This window comes from Protopterus annectens, chromosome 3.part0 (assembly GCF_019279795.1).
Source record: "Protopterus annectens isolate FY-2018-M chromosome 3.part0, PAN1.0, whole genome shotgun sequence".
Taxonomy (NCBI): Eukaryota; Metazoa; Chordata; order Ceratodontiformes; family Protopteridae; genus Protopterus; species Protopterus annectens.
In genome coordinates, this window is record NC_056731.1 from 998,337,423 (window position 1) to 998,344,884 (window position 7,462).

Here is a 7,462-nt window from a genome sequence, read left to right on the forward strand (position 1 = left end):
ATTATCAACAAGAGTACCCATATCCTTTACAGCAGTGTCTGATTGATGGATTGCATCTCCTATATAGTAAGTGAAACTTTTGTTTACCAAAATGAACTATGCTATGTTTTTTATATTTAATCTGAGACTATTGTTCTTGCTCCAATTGTTAGCATGGTCTAAGTCGTGTTGGAGCAATTGAATCAGCAATTGGAGTCAGTTGAAAATCGAATAACAACACCTGATTTATAGTCATCTGCAAACTTAGTCAACCGTATGCCAGAAGTGCTGGTCTGAAGGTCAGAGAAATAAATGCTTCTGATACCTTTGAAGAGCTAGAGGAAAATAAAGAAATTTACCAAAATTAGTCAGCATTAAGATTTGATGTTACAGCCATGATATATATAGAAATTTCCTACTTTTGATTACAGTCCTGACCCTTTGGCATTATGACAGTCAATAAATACATTTTTAACATCTTTTAACCTTAATTTCAGACTGCCTTTCACACCAAGACATTCCTGTAAGCCATTCCTTTATACAGTATACTTGGAAAGTAACAAGAACATATTCATCATCTTGATTTTCCAACTACATGAAGAATTTTTCATGTTTAGTTAATACTAGGACTTTTTGTTTTAGTATACGTTTCAGTTCAGGCAGACCCAAAATTATACTTGTAAAACCCTATCTCCAATATGGCATTAAATGTAACAAATTGTGTTAACAATAAACAGTGTAGAATAAAACAAAATTATAATGCCTTTAATTTATTTTCCACCACCCTTATTTGGTATTGGGATATTTAATTGCTTATTGATTGGGTTGTTGGACTGGTGTATGCTTGCTTTCCAGCTGGACCACAGACACAATGATAAAATTACAGAACATAATGTTATAATAAAATAAAAAAGTAAAGCTATGACCATAACCCTAAATGTAAGTACAACATACATGTTTGCAGGCTGTAAACATGAGGGTAACAAACTCTCAGAAAATATTTCTGTTTCCAGTTTTGAACCCTAGGTTTGCTAACATAATGGAGTAGATTAAATTGCTGTAGTTTCAAAAGCTTATTCTGCATGGTGAGCTTAAATCAAGTGTAAGTAAGAGACTCCCTGTTTTAATAGTAAAATGTTAGTATAGTATTTTATCTAACAGAGTTTTGCACATTATTACATGCATAAGTACATACTTAAAATAGAAATTCATACCAATTCTGTAATATTCATACCACCATGAGAGTTTATATTTGTTAAAAATCTGTAAGTCACAAGGAGGATTAATTATTAGAATAGCCATTGTTCTGAAAGCAACGGAATTTAAATAATAATTTGAGATGTCTTATAACTTTACTTCTAATGAAGCTATATACTGTTTCCTTTCTTATTTATTGGGGAAAGTGGTTACAGTTAGTGGAATTTTACTGAAGCTCTTTTCAATAGCTCAGCAGAATTATGGTATTTGTGTAGTTAACACATTATTGGAGTTAAGTCTGTGGTAAAATGGAATGTTTTTGATATATTTGTTAAATATCAAGTATTACTGCCAGATGCAAAGAACACCAAAGATATGTATAGATAAAATAGAAGTGGCAAAGGCTAGAGTGTTCATTTTTTTTCTGAGTGTAGAGGAGTGATATGCATGCATTCCTGAGAACAAAATGAATAAATCAGCAAATACTGTTTATAGCTGTTCCAATTACTGTAGCTAACCTGTATGAAAACAGAAGAAACAACTGTAGCAAGTTTTGGCATGTTACACTGGATCTATAATGAAACAGCAAGCCTTAGAATGTCAGAACTCAAAATACTTCAACTAAAATATTTAAATAATGCAACAAATCACAAAAGGTTGCATCTCAATGCAATACATAAAGCTAAAAAAAAAGGAAACTCATCTTTTCCCCCTGTGTGTAAGTTACAGGACCTTGATGATAGAAATAAATTGCAATATTTAGCAAAGCAACATCCAACACACTGAAGCATCATGTTATTAATAAGGCAAGAGTTCACTTAAAAATGATATCACACCACACAAAAGACTGCCTATCAAATAATAGTATTAATATTAAATAAACCACAGTTCCAGCTACCTGATTTGATTACAGTCCAGGAGGAAAATAATGATCTTAAGATATCTGTTTAAGATGAAAGAGGGAGGGAAGCTCAACTCTTTTTATTTAAACAAAATTAATAATGTATATAAGAACAAATAAATATTTTTGGCATCTACAAAACAGTTTTCTGAGCCCATTTTTGTAATAGCTATTGCTTATCCGTTATAGTTTTTTTTTCCTTCAGCATATTGCATTCTAAGTCATTTGAATTGCTTTTGTAAGTATCTTATTGTATACTTTGTGTGCAATCTATACCAGCTTTTTCATAAAATAAAATTGAAGCCAAACAAAAGTGTTCTTTTTTTTCAGAAATCTAAAATGGTTAATTCTAAAAATGGTTCAGCATTAATTCCCCCCATTGCCCTTTTGTTGTGGATCACACAATGTTTATGTAATCAAATTAAGATCTATTGCTCAAAATAAGCTAGATTCACGATTTCATCTGTTTGGTTAATTTTCCACGTGGTAAGTAGACCGCTACCTTTTGGTGTAAATGACCGAAATGCCTTTTGCTTTTTAAAACGTGGCATTCCTTGTGGAGGGAACAGTAGTACGGGATGAATGGCAGTATAGGCTACTTATCTTGACTGTTATTCTGTCATATTCCTCATAAGGCAGCAATTTAAAAATATATAAAGCACTAAATACTAATCTGTCAGTTGACCCATAAAACATTCATTAAGGAGTATGACACACCCAGTCAGTAGGGGTATTTATGCCCATCTCAAAAGGGTTAACAATGATATACCACAAGACATTGTCCTGTGGTAATTTCCTTTCAGACTGTTATTTTCATATATATGTGGAAATGGGCTTTGGGCTACCAAATGTCCTAATGAATGCAAACTGAGCAACACAGTTATTTTAATAAAAATAAGTTCTCCAAAATAATAATATTAATAATAATAATAATAATAATAATACATTTCCAACAAACTGGTTTACAAATAAATAAAAAATACATACATACATACCTAATACTTTAGAAGGGATCTTACCATTAATGCTAGTAAACGTAGCTTCATGACATTTGCCATAAAGGGCTTAAGATTATTATTTAAAAATGGCAAAATCATATAAAATGATACTATTATAAAGGATTTAGGAACATGGACAGTCTACAATAGAACACATATCATGCATACTAATCTCCTTGATAACATAAGTCAAGATGGTTTGAAGTGCACCAACATGACATATGATGACTTTTAGAGGACAACCTTCTTTAATCATACAATTAATTGAAAAATCATAAAATTTATTAATCACGATATGCACATAACTTCCACATAATTTAACACCGACAGTTTATCCTGCTCACCTCTGTCCCACCACAAAATAAGCATCATTACCCAACCACTCACCTACTCTGACTTTACCAGAGCAATGTGCCACCACTCACGTCCATACCCAACCAACCACCTTGTAAAATCCAACACATAACATCAGAGAGGGAACAGAAGAGGGATATGCCAGCCTCTCTCCTCCGCCCACCAACCCACTTGTGAATAAAACTAATAACATATTATCTGACACAAAATAAAGAGGGAGGGAGGGCAAGCAACAAGTAAATGCCTAAATCTGATCTCCCCATCTTACGACTCTTACATAAAACTACCCCTCCTTACATTTACCTCACTTCTTGTCTAATACCCTTCCCTTTTACCTTAACCCTTCCTTGACTGAGTCTCCACCAAAATCCTTCATCCATTCACCACTCAATCTAACTACTCATTCCCACCACCTCTTCACCTCCCCCCTTCCCCCCACCTCCTTTCCTACATAAATCTCTAAATAGTCTGTAGGCAAATTAGTTTGTTCCAAAAATCTGTCCAAATAATGAAACATAATAAAGTACCTTAACCACAATAACTAACTTGTAATAAAAAAGCAGACAATGGGGGTGGTACTGTTAATAAGTGTAATTCAAAATGCAAATTTTACATAAAACATTTGCATATATGAGAAACTCATATTACTATGAGTGAAGAGAACAATCTCAATTAGACAAAATTTCTGGATAACATTGTAGATAAAACAATGTTTCAGGACAAGAATGCAGACATATCGACTCCAAGGAATCCTCAAACACTCATTTTTATTGCATACCAAAAATCCATAGGACTGTTCAAAATCCTCTTTGTATTATTTTTTAGAGGTGCAGGAACCCTAAAGTGTTTATGATTTATGCTGATTGTATTTTAATGGCCTAATGAAAAGTGTCTGCCCCCTTATTTTAATGACAGGATTCATTTTCTTAAAAGCATTAAGATCACTGGCTACCAAGAGGAATGATGCCCAGTAAATCTTGATATTACCTGACTATATACTAGCACTGCACATCAGTAGAGGATTTAAAACATTATTCAATATTGTGGCTGCTCTCTGGCAGTAAGCTTTGTTGCAAAAATGATTGAGTTCTTAAACATTTTTTTCTTATTCTGGCTTCCTGGCTGATGGCACATAGGAATGAACTCATGCTGCCCAAATGTCTAGTGTTTCATTAGCGACATAGGTACTCAAGAGGGTTGGCTGGATGTTTGGGAGTGTGGGTCTGATGTTGGCTCGCCCATCCAGTGGTGGGTGATGAGAAGCAGCTTTGGATTACTGCTCGACTAATAGGTAATAACACTCTGTGCTGAACGTGTAGGTAAAAGACCTGCCGAACACATGTTGTTTGCAATGTCCTGATCACCTAGCAGGCAACACTATATGGAATCACTGAGGGGACTGATCCACGGAGAAGGGTAGGCCACTCAGCTAGGACCTGTAGTTGGCCTATACTCTATGACATAACTGTCACCACATGGAGAGAAAATGGGATAGCTGTGCTCCCTAAGCAGGAATAAATGAGCCATAGGTCTCTTCTTCTAGTTTGGGAAAACTTAGCCCTCAACCACAGTGGAAGATCTCAGCCAGATAGGTAATGCTAGTGAAGCAGCCCCCCCCCCCCCCCCCCTAGACAGGGAATAGAGGAAAGGAAAAAGTAATTGTTTTCTTGTTTAACAATCTGCATTATTTGAAACTGAGGGGCACAACTATAAGGGCCAAATTTGACTCAGGCTTCACCAACGTACTCATGTGATGGTTCAAATCTCTATATTTCCAGGACAATCATAGGAATCAAAGGAAGTTCAGGGCTACTTATTCTTGCACCTACAACGTCAGGCCAGTTCCCACCCAAGACTGTAACTATCCTCACAAGGAGGGCTAGACAAATTAAGCTGGGTGAATTTATGGATCCCCTTCCAAATATTCATGTTCCATTTGAAGGAAGATAGTGTATCACACTTCTTATATGCAGAGGTAGGTTATTCCAGAAGAGAGGGAGATGGAAATCAATAAATCTATTTATGCACCTTATTTTATTGATCTGCTGAAGTAGGTTTAGATCCCTTCTTCTGGGATTGATGGGACTGTTTGAGTGGGGAGTGTACTAGAGATCCTGGACTACTAGGTCGTTGAGTGCTTAAAAGGTAAGGCATGCATCTCCTCTAAGACGATAAGACAGAAAAGAGGGTCAGTTCTTCTACTTTTTCTGGTAGCTTAGAGATTTTAAGCCTGTGATCCTCTTTATTAAGAACCTCTGGGTTTTTTCCAACTGTTTGCTGTGTTAGGTGAGGTACATTTAAAACGGGCAATTGTATTCTATAACTGGTCTTGATCAGTGCTGAATACAAGCAGACAATAACCTCTTTTGATCTGAATGATATTCCTTTTGTGGTCAGCTGCACCAACTGGAAAGATTTGCTGACAACTTCTGCTACACAGTGGGCAAAGGAGTGGAAATTATCAACCTAGGTTCAAAGTTCTCTAACTACATTTTCATTTTGAAGTAGGGCATTGTCATTGCTAAAAGGTGGTAAGATGATCTAGCTGCTAAATATGACCACGATGCTTCTTTTTCTATCATTTAGTTTAAGCCCATTTTCAATTCACCAGGCATTTATAGAAGTTCCTAATGGGAAGGCTTCTAGGTCAGATAATGATTTCAAAATGACTAATGGTTTGAAGTCAGCCACATACTTGGTTAGCCATAGCTCTTGGTTTTCTACCTGTAGATCAGAGAAGTAAATACCAAATAAAAGCTGTCCGAGCACTGATCCCTATAGGACACCACTGGTTACCTTCACATTGTCTGTAGCTGTCACAGTGCCTCATGAATCATGTGAGTTCTATCTTTTATCCAGTTTGCTAGCTATCTTACCACATGGAGCCTATTTGTAATTCATTTAATTTATTAATTATGCAAACTTGAATGATAGTGTCAAATGCTTTGGCTAAATACAGGTAGGCTATGTATACAGTGTTACCACTGTTAACAGCTTTTTTTTTTCATTTTGAAGACGGCCCCTAGACAGGATCTACTATTTACAAAACCAAATTCATGCTGATCATTCCTAATGAGATTTTAATGTCAGTGTTAAGTCCGTTATACGGTGTTCCAAGGCTTTAAAAATGAGACTCATCAGGCTGATGGGCCTTTAGATTCTATCTCCAGTGGTAGGGGCTACCTTTATGGATTGTCACCACCAGTGCTGTATAATATACTTCCTGATTAGAGCTTGTAGCCAGGCTCTCATTAACTACCTTATAGACAGAGTCTACCAGGACATGGTTGCTACTGTTTAACAAGCAGCCCCCCATGTTATCTGAACCCGTGAAGTTACTGTTCCTCATATTGCTCTGCATTTTCAGTACATGTTTTACTGATCATGAGTGGTTTGAGAGATATGAGGATCATGAGGCTTTAGACACTTGTCTCAGGAGTGAAATTTGCAACAAATGTATTTGCTCGTATATTGACAATGTCCACTAAGTCTGAGTAAGTTTGGTATTACGTTTGAGTTCTGCATAGTGCTGAGTGTTGTTTCTTAGTTTTCTAACATAACTAAAGAAGGATTTGCAAATGTCCTTGGCTTCAGATGGCAACCAAAGTTAATGGCTGCCTTAGTAAATCTAATAGTCTTTTTAAAATTCTTAGTCAAATTTCTAATAGTTTCCTTGACTTGGGGATCTTTGGTTTGTTGTATTCTCTAATGAGTTTTTTCCTTTATTACAGATTTTATTTGTGTTGATGTACGGTTTCCTTGTAAGTTTCTCATTACATCCACATATGGATGGGACTGCCAGTTCTATACAATTATTTACGTGGGTGTAAAACTCCTTTGGGAATCTATCTGCTGAGATGATGTTTGGAGTGATGTTATATGTCAAATTTTGAGAATTATTCATATAATATGAGAAGATTTGTGCACATGGAGTCTCTGAATTCTGATGTATTGGTTTCAGCAGGCTAAGATATTTTTAGGAAAAAGGTTACTATGTCATGGTCTAACTTAATAAGAAAGGGAGTTATTAGTG